This window comes from Gekko japonicus, unplaced genomic scaffold, assembly GCF_001447785.1.
Source record: "Gekko japonicus isolate JY-2015 unplaced genomic scaffold, Gekko_japonicus_V1.1 scaffold143, whole genome shotgun sequence".
Classification (NCBI taxonomy): Eukaryota; Metazoa; Chordata; class Lepidosauria; order Squamata; family Gekkonidae; genus Gekko; species Gekko japonicus.
Genome location: NW_015175974.1, coordinates 160,606 through 175,660, shown reverse-complemented (window position 1 = coordinate 175,660; position 15,055 = coordinate 160,606). Strand labels below are relative to the sequence as shown.

General features: G+C 40.5%; 1 protein-coding gene across 2 annotated transcripts in view; it reads left to right on the top strand.

Annotated features, from left to right (window-relative positions):
- LCLAT1 (lysocardiolipin acyltransferase 1) overlaps window positions 1–15,055 on the top strand; it is a 178,323-nt gene that overhangs the window by 50,895 nt on the left and 112,373 nt on the right. For both annotated transcript variants that reach the window (XM_015426113.1, XM_015426112.1), the window contains exon 2: window positions 10,173–10,334. The gene's annotated coding sequence lies outside the window, so the exon portion shown is untranslated. The remainder of the gene's footprint in view (window positions 1–10,172; window positions 10,335–15,055) is intronic.

The window sequence follows — 15,055 nt, the reverse complement described above, 5'->3', positions numbered from 1 at the left end:
GGAGATTTTTAGTTAAAACACTTGGACCCTTCAGGCTAAAGCTCTGAAGGTGACTCTGATGATGTGTAGCTAAAACAGTTTGTAAACAGTGAGCAAAGGAGAGTACACACATCAGAAGTGTCATTAGAAAAACAATGGATTATTTGTTTTCATAAATTTACAGAAATAGCTATTTACAAAGTCAGTAGAATAAACAAAGCGAACTATAGCACACAATCTACAATTTCCAACAAGATAGTAATGCAAGTAAATAGTTGGGTTTTTAGGACACTAAAGGTCAGATCCGTATCTTCTAGGAACCAATGATAAAGGGCTTAGTGATAAAGCACTGTTCCAGGAAGGTCTTTCAAGCAATTGGTAGTAGCGTTTACTTTGTTGATGGCCGCCACATAATTGGTTTCTTGGAAATCATAGTAATTTGCTCATCTGGCTCCTTTTCTCATATTTACTGGATTTGACAAGAAAGTAATAGATACCTGCCTCTAACTATTTCCCTAAGTTCATGATGTCTCTGAAGTTGCTTTCTTTAGGAAAAATGATGCCATAAATGTTCTTAAGCTATAGGACTTCTCTAATCCTGTGCCCAAGGCCATTCATAGAGCTTCATGGTTGAGCAAAGGATCTGAACTTGGGCCTTTCATGTTAAAACACCTAATGTTATATCTGCAGAAAGTTATGTGCTATCAGAAGAAGAAGAGGAAGAGATTAATTTATACCCTGCCCTTCACTCGGAGTCTCAGAGCAGCTTACAAACTCCTTTCCGTTCTCCTCCCCCCAACAGATACCCTGTGAGGTAGGTGGGGCTGAGAGAGCTCTAACAGAAACTGCTCTTTTCAATAACACCTTGTCAAGGTTTCTCCCTCTCATCCCAGTACAGGGATGGGAGAGAAACCAAGCGTTCAGGAACAATTAAACAATGTACTGGCTTTACCAGTAGTCTGCCACCAGGATCTCTCTCTAAACAGTCCCCCACCAAAGCTCAGGAGCAGAGATCCCAAACTCCTTCTTGCTTGATGGTACTTACCCACTTTACCAGCTCTGTACCAGGGCTGCAAACAATTAATTAACACAGTGGTAGCCTCCTTAGGCGAACGGCTTAGACACAAGATTCAGTCTCAGAGATCAGGTTGCAACAGAGGAAACAAGTCCAGATAATATTATCTTTATTCAGTGCACAAGCATGCATATAACATGAGACTAGCAAAAGATAAGAAACGAAAGATATCTATAGCTTGTTCAGCTCTAACTATACAATAGAGGTAGTTCATAGTTACCGGGCCGGTTTGCAAATAGTCCAAGGTCTCACCAGGGAATCTTGAAGAGGAACCCCATGTGCTGTGGGCAGCTAGTCCAGCTTGGCTGCCTAAAAGTCTCACTCCATGTTAACAGCAAACAGTCAATCCAAAAGAACTCTTTGTTTCCAGAGAGGAATTCTCTGTTTCCAGCGAGGAACTCCCAGTTTCCAGTGAAGAACTCCCTTCTTTCCCATATAGATCATTGCAGTTATACCCCCCCTCCGTCACCACCAGGTATGGCCATTTACCCAATAGTGAGAGAGTGGGGAGGTGTGTCCAATCTCTGGCCACCATGCGTTGTCAGGCAAGGTATGTTTTGATTGGCTAGGAGTTGGGCATCCCACTCCAGCCTCTTCCATTGACCATGTGTCATGTCAGGGAATGCTTTTGATGTGCTAATGTACTGGACATAGCTCGTCCCATGCTTGGGAAGGCGCCGACAAGTCGCTCTCTCCTGGCAGAGGTGTCAGAGTGTCTTGCGTATGGATATGCAGCCTGGCCATCTGGCAAGCCACCTGCACAGGTGACAGGAATCACGTGGTATTGTTACCAGCTAGAGCCATCTGGCCCAAGCAAAAAGGATTTTAGGAAAATACTTTTTTCTATACACACCTCTGACAGAACTATGGCTTGCCCAAGGTCATCCAGCAGGTTCAAGTGGAGGAGTGGGGAATCAAGCATGGTTCTCCCAGATTAGAGTCCACACACTTAGCCACTACACCAAACTTTATTCTCACCACCACCACCATCCAGTAGGAGGCACGCAGCTGTCTTCTCTAAGGTAAGGTATCCATGCCTGGGTGCACTTCTTCCCTGGTACTTTGGCAAGAAATATTTCCTGGTTTCTACTTCTCTGGCATACTTACCCTGTTCTCATTTGCTGTGCTTTCCCTGAGGAATGAGGTGGACTAATTTGCTCTAATGGCTTCTGAGAACAGGCTGTACTGGAGGTGAATGAGTGGAGTTTTAGACTGGATGTAGCATATTATCTCAGACCAGTACCTTTCTATAATTTCTTCAAAATACCATCGGAAGCTCATAGGCAAGTTTGTCATGTTGTCATATTTCTCTTAATGGCAGGAAGCTTTTCCTAAAGTCAGTTTACCTTCTCATATACGTTAAAGTTCTTGACTCATTCCAGTGTTTGTCTCTTTTAATTATCTGTGTATGTTATGTGTCATCAAGTTGCTTCTGACTTAATAGTGACCTCTAAAATGTTCTGGAAGCAGTTAAAAACAACAACAACAAAATACCTCTGTTGAATTTCCCTTTTACTGGGATCTCACAATCTTTAGAGTTTAAAAAGAAATGTGATATTCAGTGCATATTCTCTTCCTCCTCTGACTCAAATGAGAGTGTCTGAATTGAATTGTTTTGTCCTGTAGGTCAAAACAGTAAGTGTTGAACATGTTTATCTCCAGTGAAAGTTGAACCAGGTGCATTCTTCTATTGTGCCATGCTGTGTCATGCTATTTTGGTGGTCTGTGCACATGGAAATTCTCCAGCGGTCCAGACGTTCATTCTGGATGGGAAGGGCAGACTGTTTGCAATAATATCGTTTTGCACCTAAGGTCCTTTTTGAATATCTTTGATTTCCAAAATGGAGTCTAATATTCCTTACAGTTTGCCATAGGGGAGGGTGGGTGGAAGGTTAGTGCTAGCTAGCTCTGGTAGAAAGAATTTTAAAACTCTTCTAAACAGCATTTTAAGCCATTAAAAAGACCTATACTTGATAGCTTAATAAATAAGTCTAAAAGAAATATGGGGCTCTTTGCATATTTGTAGATTTTTAAAGACTTAAATGTTTACAGGCTTGTGCAGCCATAGTAAGGAGAGTTTCCAGTTGTTCATGGCTCTTCATGTGTGAGCAGAAGCACAGTGTGAAGTCACTTCTATGAACTTGGCCTCTGAGATAAAATCGCTGGGGTGTATATTCAGGGGTCTACAAATGTTGACTTTGTTTACTAGCAAGCCATTATTTGTTATTTTCTTCGACTTCCCTTCATGAGTGCTGTGGCATCTGCCATGGGCTTGAGTGAAAGTCAGGTTTGTCTTTCACTGGCCTGGCTATTTGCATAATATTCTATGTTCGTAAAAAATGAGAAACCAGATTTCAAAGTATGTTCGTATATAGGTATTAAGATTGGTGGGTTAATTTGTGTGTATTTATTTGATCAACTCACCATGTTTAGTATTGATGCTTTGAGTTGTAATTTTACCTTGCTGCCAGTTTTTGCTTTATTCCTATCTGGACCTGCTCTTTGACCATTTCCACAGTAGTGAAATTCCCCACATTGATGTTTTAAAAATGCGTGTTATGTGAACTTTTCAGCAGTAGATTTTTTCTCACCAGGCGCAAACCCGAAGTTTTCTCCTTCTTAACCTGCGTTTTCGGAATCCCCAGTTTTAGCAAGTTCTGAAAATGTAGGGTAAGAAGGAGAAAACATTCAGTTTGCGCCTGGTGAGGAAAAATCTACTGCAGAAAATTTCACATAACACACAGTTTTAAAAACGTCAATGTGGGGGAATTTCACTACTGTGGAAATGATCTTTGTACTCTTGTTTGAGATGCCGAACATCCATTCTTGAAACTGAAACCTGGTCTATAGAGACACATAATGTGTTAGAATACAAAAAAGTGATCATATGTTTGAATGCTCCCTGACAAGAAATATTTAAAACATAGTATTGTAGGCTGTGTTAAAAACTTTCCTCCCAATGTCCGTGTGTGTGTGTGTTTTTATGTGGAGAGTGTACAAAAATATGATAGAACTGGAAGAAAGTTGACGGTTCAGAATCTTACCTCATTCTCTATAATTAACTCTCACAGGGGTATTAAACAACATCAAAATTTAATTTTGGGAAAATATTTTTTAAAATACTTTTGTGATCTTCTTCCAGTAAATGCATAAGTGACTATAACTATATGATGACTTCTTTCCATTATGCCAAGTTCATTTAAATGTAAATAGAAAGTAACAGACCTCAAAAGTCCCTGGTTAAGTTTGAGCTCTGTTTCCCAGATTGGGCAAGTGCCTTTGAACTGATGTCATTGTTTTTTCTATGCATTTTATGCTCCAAATTCTCAAAATTAAATAAATGCACTTGCTGTTGAATGTGGAACAAGTGATGTCACAAACATAATTTTCGTGAAATGAAAGATGTTGACAACTTTCTGGATCAACACTCCTATTAGGGAAAATGTCTAATTAGTAAAAGCAGATTATGCTAAGAATATAGTGAAATGAAGAACTTAAACTTCTTTTAACCCCTTAGAGACAAAGCCTTAACCAAACCACACATTAAGAAAGCATATAGTAATTAAATCAGTTCAGACTTGTTTTTAATTGCTTCTTTAAAGTAATTCCTTTAAAGGCCACTGTAAAATACTTCTGGAATGTTTCAAATACAAGATAAGTTACCATAAAATGTCACTTCAGCTGCTTTCTGTTCTGGCTCGCCTACTTTCTTTGTCACAGGTCTGGCAGAGTAATGTGAGACGATTTGAATTTTAATGCCACATTAATATTGGATCCTTTTTTTAAAGTTGGATACAGTGTGAGGTAACCAACACTGTACATATTAAGTTGTCAGACTGTGGCTTAAAGAATAAACACTTTCCTCTAGATGGGCCTGTGTTAGAGTCAGCGGTGAAAGCCTTCCTGAAGAAGCCATCCTTGGACCATAATGATTTGTCCAAGTATTGGCCAGTTGACTTGTTTTCATGTAAGGTACTTAACTTGTGGGGCTGGTAGCAGAGCAGCTCCAATCTCTTTCAGTCTTGTTTTTAGTCAGTGGTTGCCGTGCCTTTAAATGGAAGAACACCAGAGGATGTGCAGCACTGATGATGATTACAGATTTCAGCAACATTTGATATTTTATTCTTTATATTCTGTATTCTCCGGGATCTGCTTGAGACAGCTATCAACCTTGGTATCCTTCTGAAGTATCAGGATCAAAACCAGTTCAGATAAGAATCTGAAACTGGGAGGAGCTAGATTCGAGCACCTTAGAGACCAACAGAATTTCAGGGTATAAACTGTCAAGGGTCAAAGCTCCTTTTGCAGAAGAGAGCAACGAGGATGATCAGGGGTCTGGAGACTGAGCCATACGAGGAAAGGCTAAGGGCCTTGGGAATGTTTAGTTTGGTGAAGAGGAGATTGAGGGGGGACATGATTGCTCTCTTTAGATATTTGAAAGGCTATCATTTGGAGGAGGGCAAGGAGCTGTTCCAGTTAGCAGCAGAGGATAGGACCCGAACCAATGGGTTTAAATTACATGCAGAAAGGTATCGGACGGATATTAGGAAAAACTTTTTCACGGTCAGAGTAGTTCAAAAGGTGGAATCAGCTGCCTAGAGAGGTGGTTAGCTCCCCTTCACTGACAGCTTTCAAGAAGAGGCTGAACGAATATTTGTCAGAGCTGCTTTAGGCTGGTCCTGCATTAGGCAGGGGGTTGGACTAGATGGTCTGTATGGCCCCTTCCAACTCTATGATTCTAAGTAGAAAGGGAGATCTCTGAGTTCTCCTATCTCAGTCAGAAGGTGGAAGGGGTGTGGCAAAGAACGGATTCAGAATGTAAAGGTACAATGCAAAATGTAATCATCTTGATTAGAGCAGGGGAGAAATGTCCAGCATAGGCTGCAGGTCTAATGATGTGTGCAACCAGTTTGAGCGGAGAACTGTATGTGACCAATGGTTTTCTGTTATTATTTAGTTGGGGCCTATCTTGTAGCAGGTTTTCCCTTGGTATCATTCTGGCTTTGGTGATCTGTTTCCTTACTATATCACTTAGGTATTTTAATTCCAAAAATGTTATAATCCCAAAATTGTAATTCCAAGATGGACTTTTCTTGAGTAAGCCTTTACAATTTGGAAGGCATATATGCACCTCTAAATAGTTGCACAATGTCCTTACTAGACCAGGATCCCCAGATGCATGTGAATGTCTTCTGTACTTCATATGGCTGTGGGAAATACTGGTGCAGTATGTTTATTGCAGAAATTATGAAGCTGGCGTTTATAAGTCCTCCATTAAAAAGCAGATAAAATTCAACTTTATTTCCTTATTCCTTCAGTAGGTGGTATTAAAGTTGGATTGTTCATGACTGTGCCCATCCCACTAGGACTCCAAAATCTAATCCCTTTTGTTTTTTTTCATTCATTTCATTTTTGAAAAGCAAGTGGTCGGAGTTCTGTTAAAATGAGGACTCAGAAAACTGTAGAAATGTAAAAAATGTAAAAAAATGTAAAGATTAAGGTGAGCAGTTTTATGCCTCGAAAGGGGGAAAGCAGACAGTTTTTAATAAACTGGAGTAGTTTTGATGGGAAAAGGCACTGAACTGTGTCTGATTAGTTCTTCTTCCCTGGACTGTTCAGGTGCAGATGGCACAATGTTATGTGAACTGGAGTACAGCTGAGAATAACAATCACTTTCATGGAGCAGCTGTTGCTCTGACACCTCCTTTTCCAGTATTCTAGGTATCTTATGAGGGTCTTGTCAATATGGATTTATTGGTCAAGATGTGAAGAGAAGAAGAAGAAGAGATTGGATTTATACCCCACCCTTCACTCAGAGTCTCAGAGCGGCTTACAATCCCTTTCCCTTCCCCTCCCCACAACAGACACCCTGTGAGGTGGGTGGGGCTGAGAGAGCTCTCCTATCCTTGAGATAACAGCTCTGAAAGAACTTATGACTGACCCAAGGTCACACCAGCAGCTGCATGTGGAGGAGTGGGGAATCAAGCCCAGTTCTCCCAGGTTAGAGTTCGCGCTGTTAACCACTACACCAAACTGGCTCTCGGGAGAGGGAGAGGGAGGAGGTAGTGGACTAGAGTCTCTGTGAATAGAGATGGATAAAATAACAGAGGTGAGGGGTTTGTTAGCAGAACAAACTAAATAACATTGAATATTTTTATTAATTTATGGTAGGTGTATAAGTAGTGAAGCTTGGAACATTTACTTCATTTATACCCAATTTCATCCTCAGTAGAGACCCAAAGTGGCTTAAGACATTCTTCTCTTTTTCCATTTTGTCCTTGAAATAACCTATGAGATTGGTCAAGCTGAGAGTTGGTGATTGGGCCCAAGGTCACCCAGCAAGCTCCCATAGCAGAGTGGAAATTGAAACCTCAGTCCTCCCGGATTTTAGTTCCACTCCCACAGCTGTACCATGCTGGCTCTCTGTTAAGCATCACAATTGTCCTTGGGTGACCTTGAACTTTCTTACAGTATAGTCCTATGCAGTATTAACTGGAGTAATTTTGAATGGGATTACACTGTCACTTTACTTTTTAATCCCTTCCTTCCTCTAAGGAGCTCATAAGAGTATAAATTATCCCTTTTTTACTATTTGTTTCTTCACACCAACCTGTCAAATAGTTTAGGCTGGGAGACAAGAACTGGTCACACCTTGAGCTTCGTGGCACAGTGGGGATTTCAACCTGGTGCTCCTCTGCTATAGCCTAACACTTCAACCACTGCATCACACTGGCTCTTAACTTTGTGACATGTGAAAGGCCATAGTAAGCCTGCTTGGTTTATTCTCTCTCTCTCTCTCTCTCTCTCTCTCTCTCTCTCTCGCATTCTCTGTGTGTATGTGGCCGTGCCTGGAAGTCATGGCGACCCCTACTGGGGCATGGAGGTCGTTCAGAGAAATGGCTTAATAGCCTGCCTCTGCCTCCTGGCCCTGGTATTCTTTGGAGGTCTCTCATCCAAATACTTGCCAGGGTTGACTCTACTTAGCTTTCAAGATCTGACAAGATCAGGCTTGCTTGGGCTATCCAAGTTAGGGCACCTGATTTTTATTCTTAACCACCTCAGGAATCCTGCCTGATAAGTCTAAAGAAGCTTGTCTAGCAATAATGAGCAATTATTAATCTGTAATCAAAAAATCAGAGGGAGATTAAGGCTTGGAAGGACAGCCATGAAGGAACTAGAAAAGTGCCTTAAGTGTAAGGAGGTGTCACTGGAGACCAAGGTCAAGATAATTTATCCTATAGTATTCCATATTATTATGTATAGATGTGAAGGTTGGGCAGCGAAGAAAACTGACGGGAAGAAAATTGATTCATTTGAAGTATGGTGGAGGAGGAGGAGAGTTTTACAAATACCATGAACCACCAAAAAGACAGATAAGTGGGTCTAGATAAAATCAAGCCTGTCTTCTCCTTAGAATGACTAAAGTGAGGCTATCATACTTTGGTCACATCATGAGAAGACAAAATTCACTGGGAAAGACAATCATGCTAGGAAAGTTAAAGACAGGAAAACGGAAAGACCCAAAATGAGATGGATTGACTCAATAAAAGAGACCAGCCTTCCGTTTGCATGACCTGAGCAAGGCTGTTAATGATAGCATGTTTTGGAGGTCATTAACTCATGGGTCGACATAAGTCAGAAGCAATTTGATGGCACATAACACACTTTACAAACTACAATTTTTGGAAGTGTTTCTAGTTTTCTGAAAATGTGATCTGAATACAGGGGGATGTAGGAAAAATCTGTGTATGCTGGTGGTTGGCTAGATCCGAGCCTAAATAGATGTGCCAGTGCACTGTCTGAAGACAGATTCAAGTTGTACTGCATCATGAGTACTTGCTGTCTTTACACCATACAACAGGAAGTGAACAAGCATGTTTGTGAACGTGCACGGTTGCAGAGTGGACACCCACTGAGGAATCCTGAGCTGATTTTTGATTTGCAATGGATGCCCACTACATATTTCCAAATGATGTCTCTGCTTGGTGCTTCACGGTATTCACTGCTGCAAAACTACTCTTAGGACTGACTTAACACCCAGCCAATTGTTTAACATTTTTGAAGGGACTTTCAGTTGTTGGAGATGTAGAAATCATGTGGGGTCTTTTTTGCCCATGTGGTGAGAGTGTCATGCTATTAAAGAATTTTGGAGCCAAGTTCATAAGGAAACTGGTGATGTATTAAAGGCCAATTTAGGTTAGGATATTGCTCAGAAGGATGCCTAAAGCACAGTAGTAGCTTTTAAGACAACTAACTGTAGTGGCCAAAATACTTCTGGTTCAGTCTCTGCCAAAAAGGAGACACTTGGTTATGCAAGATGTGGCACATCAAGCTCATGAACAAAATTTCTGTGATGAAGCAGAAAGAGCCTAAAAACTATTCTAATCCTCTTCATACAGGGATGGTTACTGTTTATTGAATGTTGGAGTATTAAATTTCCCATGGAAGCTGTAAAAAAGTTTCCTTTGATTTAGTGTACATATGTATATTCAGGTGGGTAGCTGTGTTGCTCTGAAGCAATAGAACAAAGTTTGAGTCCAGTGGCATCTTTAAGATCAACAAAGCTTAATTCTGGACTATAAGCTTTTATGTGCATGCGCATGAATTAGGATGTAATTTCTGAGTGGATGATGTTATAAACACTGTGTAGAAATTGTATACTGTTATGACAGTATTTTAGTGTTGCACATTAATCTTTTTCAATTAAAATGACTGATTTTTACATTATTCTGCAAAAGTATTTGCCAGGTTAAAATATCTTTTTTTTTTTAATGAGGAAGAACATTGAAAGCAGGCCACCCACAGGTTAGCAAGATGGTCTGAAGGATATTACTCTACATTGGAAGTTTTCTTTTTTAATAGAATATATTGTGCAATATTTTGATGTTTAGTGAAACTGTTGGGATGGAAAATGCTGAAATATTTAGCTGAAAAGAATAAAATTGAAAGTTGTTAAGAATAATTAATTGTATTGACTGTTGCTATTAAAGTGAAGCATTCCACTGGCCACATTGTACTAATGCAATAATTGCAGTAATGCAGTAAACCACGCTCTGCCGATTGCAGTTTCACATGTTGTATCAGGCCACTCATGAGAAAAATTCTTTCTGTTTGACAGGCTACGTGACTACTTTTGATTTGAAAGTCAAGCAAAGCTGAATATGTGGTTCTGATCACTCAGTTTGGAGATGCACGATGAAGTGTGAGGTCAGACAATTACTGTGTTGCTCTGTAAACATCTGCAATTGTAGAAGCAGTCAAACCACATATTTTTAACCAGGTAATAAAATATATTTCATATTGTTCCCTGTTTTCTGTGCAATGGAATTCTTCATGCATACATTTTAGTTTTCAGTAGGGTTGTCTGTTGTGGGGAGGGGAAGGGAAAGGAGTTTGTAAGCCGCTCTGAGACACCTTTGGGTAGTGAAGGGTGGGATATAAATCCAACTTCTTCATCATCAATATTTGCTCAGAGTTTGTGGTGTAGTGGATAGACTGTAAGACTAGGACCTGGAAATGACTGGTTTCAAACCCCTCACTCAACCATGGAAGCCTGCCAGGTGACCCTGGCCTGTCACAGTCTCTCAGCCTAACCTACTTCACAGGGTTGTTGTTGTGGGAATTAAGTAGAGGAGGGGGGAACTAGGGGAAAAAGCAGGATATAAATTTAAAAAAAATGTTGAAAAAGTTCCCAGCTTAGCAATGAGTTCAGTTGTACCATTAGGGATAAGAAGACTGTGGTCTAACATCACTTCAGGGTGAACAGTATTGTTAAAATAACTACTGGAACATGCACATGTATTCATCAGTTTTATTTTCCAAGGAAGTATGTTGTTGATTCTCTGATTGAAATTCTATCATACTTTAATTAGAGATGGATTAAATTATATGGGGAACCCACTTGGTAAATCTGTAGGAGTCAGAAGAAGCTCTTCCAATATATTGCTGTCTGCATTCACTGGTATCTTAGCATCCTTACACATCCCATGCATGTGCAGTAGAATCACATCACCATGTATGATCATGTATATATTTTGGAATACCAAGAAGAGTGAAGCACTTAATTGTGAGATGAAAAACTTTAAAAAGCAGTAGATTCAAATAAGAAGAGATAAAGTTAAAGGTGATGTGTTACGGGCTCTTACAGGCCACCACCTTGAGGACACCACTCTGTTTTTCTCTTACGAGGGACACTGCTAGCTTCGGGTGGTAGCGGGGACCACTTACCCACTGGCTCCGTTCATCATTATAAAACTCTCCTGGTTCACTCCAAGGCTTTTAAAACCGGCGGAAATTAGTAGACCAGACTCCGTTGTTTAACAGAATAAAATGGCTTTACTGTGACACCTTGCATTTCCCTCCAGCACAGCCTTAATCAGATACACGTTCCATATGTTCCAACAATTAAACGCCCTCCAGGATTCTTCCCAAAATGTGTCAGTTCCCTATGGCTGTTAGCCTCCAACCGCTCACAACCACCTCACTCACTCTCCGTCCCCATCTCCCCCTTCTGTCCGTTTTCTGTCCATCAACCTCCCGAACATTCCATTTCTCCACACCGCCCTATGTCTGCACATCGCCCTTCTCTAGGTGTTCCCTTTTTGGAATCCGTCACATGGTGATAATCTAATTTAGTAGAATCATTGAGGTAAAGAAAGCGGTCTTAAGAGCTAGAACAACTATTAGTAATAATGATAGTAAATGTTAGATCTAGAATAAGTGTTGGTAAAATAAATGACAATAAAACAGGAAACATCTCCTTTGAAACATTTTTCTTCTGAAATTAGTAAATACTGTAATTATAGATTAAAGTTGGGAATGATTAGTTAAATTTTTAGTAGACTTAAATTTTTAGTAGAAGACCATAATGAAGAAAAATAGTGGAGAAGAGAAACCACTAGTGGAAATGACTAGAAACCATATCGTTCGGGGGGGGGGGGGGGGATGAAACTGGAAGTATGCAAAATGTAGCCAGTTAAGAAAGAAGGTAGACGAATTAAAATAGTGATCCGGCAAATATGAGATATACTGTAGTGGTTTAATTAAAACAGTGTCCTAAATGTGATAGCTGTAGCTAAGATTTAGGGAAGGAAATATGTATGGGAAACGAATTAGAATTCCCCATGTGACACTCTAATTAAAATTTATTACAAGATCCTTACAAGATGGTATTGGACTTTCTGGGAGCTTAAAAATACTGGTGGGAAGAAGCACTACATCATATTATTGGTAGTATGCCAGTGTAATCTATATATTGAACCCAGTTTAACATTGGAAAGCTGTAACAGCCTGTCTGACGTAGGATTACATTTACATTAATTTTTGTAAGGAGGGCATTCACATATGAGAAATACAGAAATAACATTGTTCTAAAAAAATTCCAGCGGGATAGCTGTATTAAACTGTTAAGAATCTTATGAAACATGACTGCATTGCTTTACCAATATATGTTATAAGACTTATGGTAGAATTTTTCAAGGCACAAAGCAAAGGAATGAGCTTGTATTTCTCTTGTAAATAGCATCTAGAATCTAAATTGCTCTATTTTGAAAGAAAAAAGTACCTGCTGGCAGTGTTCCCTCTAAGCTGAGTTAGTGTGAGCTAGCTCACAGTTTTTTAGCCTCCAGATCACACATTTTTGTCTTAGCTCAGGAAGAATGGCTCCAGAGCAAACTAATTTATGCAGTAGCCAAATTGCTCGCTCACAACTTTAATGCCAGTAGCTCACAAAATAGAATTTTTGCTCACAAGACTCCATAGCTTAGAGGGAACATTGCCTGCTGGCCTATATGCAGCCAGCCATGCACAGTATATGCAGTTTTTCTACTTTCTTCTCTGTCACTGTAGCTCTTTTTGGCCCCCAGAAAGATCATTCTGTCAAAGTAGAATAGATATGTGGGTCTGGAGGCTAGAGTGAGGAGGGGCAAGGGAGAGTGAAATTACTGCCTTGGAAACTGGAAGCATTATTCCTTTGAGGTGAGTGGAAAATTTAATTCCTTTGAGTCTCCTCACTGCAGGCCTCAACGGACACAGCTATTCTTCTGTGCAGATTCTGTGATTTTTCTGGAGGACGGAGGCTAGATATGGTTACAAGAAAAAGGAAAACCCCTGTGCCTTCCACACATGGGTGGTTGAATACAGGCTACTGTATCTTAAGTCATGGGAAAGGAAAAGTTAATCATTAGTTACATTTTAAGGAAAGGGAATATCAGAAATTTGGAAGCATTGGTTCCAGAGGATAGCCATTTTGGTCTGCTGTAGAAAAGCTAGATTTGAGTGCAGTAGCACTTTAGATTTGGGGGGGTACAAGCTTTTGCGAGTCAGCTCCCTTCCTCAGATTATTGGGTATGGTTGCCAATCCCCAGTTGTGGTTGGAGGATCCCCTGGTTTGGAGCTCCTCCCCCTGCTTCAGGGCTGTCAGAAAGCATGGGGGGGGAATGGCTGCTGGGCGCTCCATTATCCAATGGCAACTGGTTCCCATAGGGTGTAATGGAGAACCGATCTGTGGGTATTGCCTGGCTCCCAGTGAAACCACTCTTCAGCCAATATTACTTAAAGAAGTTTATTGGAAAGATCTGGTCAACTGTAGAGATGAACGCCATTGTTAGGACTGGCGAGTCCAGGGCGGGAGATGAAAAATAAAGATGAATGCCCACATTCCACGCATACGTCACACACACCAGCCTACTACCGGTTCTGATAGATATACGACCGAATATCTATTCCCAAAGTCTTATCTTCACCCAAGGTCACTCCCGTGTGAAAACCCAGTTACTCCTTGGGGGCTGCTTCAAGAAGAGTTACAGTTATGGCAGTGCTTCCCGAACTAGCTATTTCCAAAGTCTTATCTTTGCCCAAGGTCACTCCCATGTGAAAACCCAGTTACTCCTTGGGGGCTGCTTCAAGAAGAGTTACAGTTATGGCGGTGCTTCCTTACTACTACAACAATCGCTCTTTCACACTCCTCCCCCCCTTTGGAATCTCATGGCAGCGAGGGCATGAGATAGTAGATGAAGCCAGAAGCCAGATGTGTCCTGAGCAAGCAAGAATACAAAAGTGAAACTGGAATTAGCAATACAATAGTAATAAATCCTAATTCAGGCCCAAGTCTGACAGGTATCCAGGGGGCTGTTTTTTGAGTTAGAGGCACCAAATTTTCAGCATAGCTGCTGGTGCCTCTCCTAAAAAAACCCCAAGTTTCAAAAGGATTCTATGAGCCCAAAAGCAGGTGTTCCATCCTCCTTTATTTCCAAAGGAGGGGAGGCATTGGAAAGAAATGCTGCCCTTTTAAATGCAATGGCAGCTCACCCAGAACTTGCTTCAATCTCACAATCGCGCTTCTTCCGTCCCTTTTCCCGGAGCCTCCTGGAAAGTCCTCACCTGGCCACTCGAGTATTGGGAAATATTGGAAGGGGGGTTTTCTTATGAGAATAGAAATAGTGATTTTTAGATTGGATGGATTTGATGTGTTGAATACATTTTTGAATTTTATAGTCAAGAAATGCTCTAAGATTATTTAGGAATACCTGTGCATTATGTTTCCTGCATGATTTAGTGTGACTTTGATTCCATATGAATTTTGGTTTGGAAATAATTTGGCATATAATGTGGGTTTTGTGTATTTGGGATAATGCATCTGTTTTGGAAAATAACTTTCTATTTTTTAACCAAGAATGTTTAAAATTAACCGGAAAATAGTTTAGGACTTGCTGTCACCCGTTACCTGGAGACAGAAAATGTTTTGGCCTTGCTGTGGCAACCAGAAAATGTGAATGTGCAATAAACCAATAACCTGGAGTTATGTCACAAAATAGATGAGAAATCACAAGTGCTGTGGTAGAGTAGTATCTCTCCAAATTTCCAGCCTCCAGTGTGAGTTGTAACCTAATTCTTCCCATCACTGCTCCATGACCTTTTCCTACAAGTGGGAAATTACTTCAGATTAAAGTTTTTATACATTAATTTAGAAGCTTTGCAAACTTGTGCCTACCATAGGGAAAG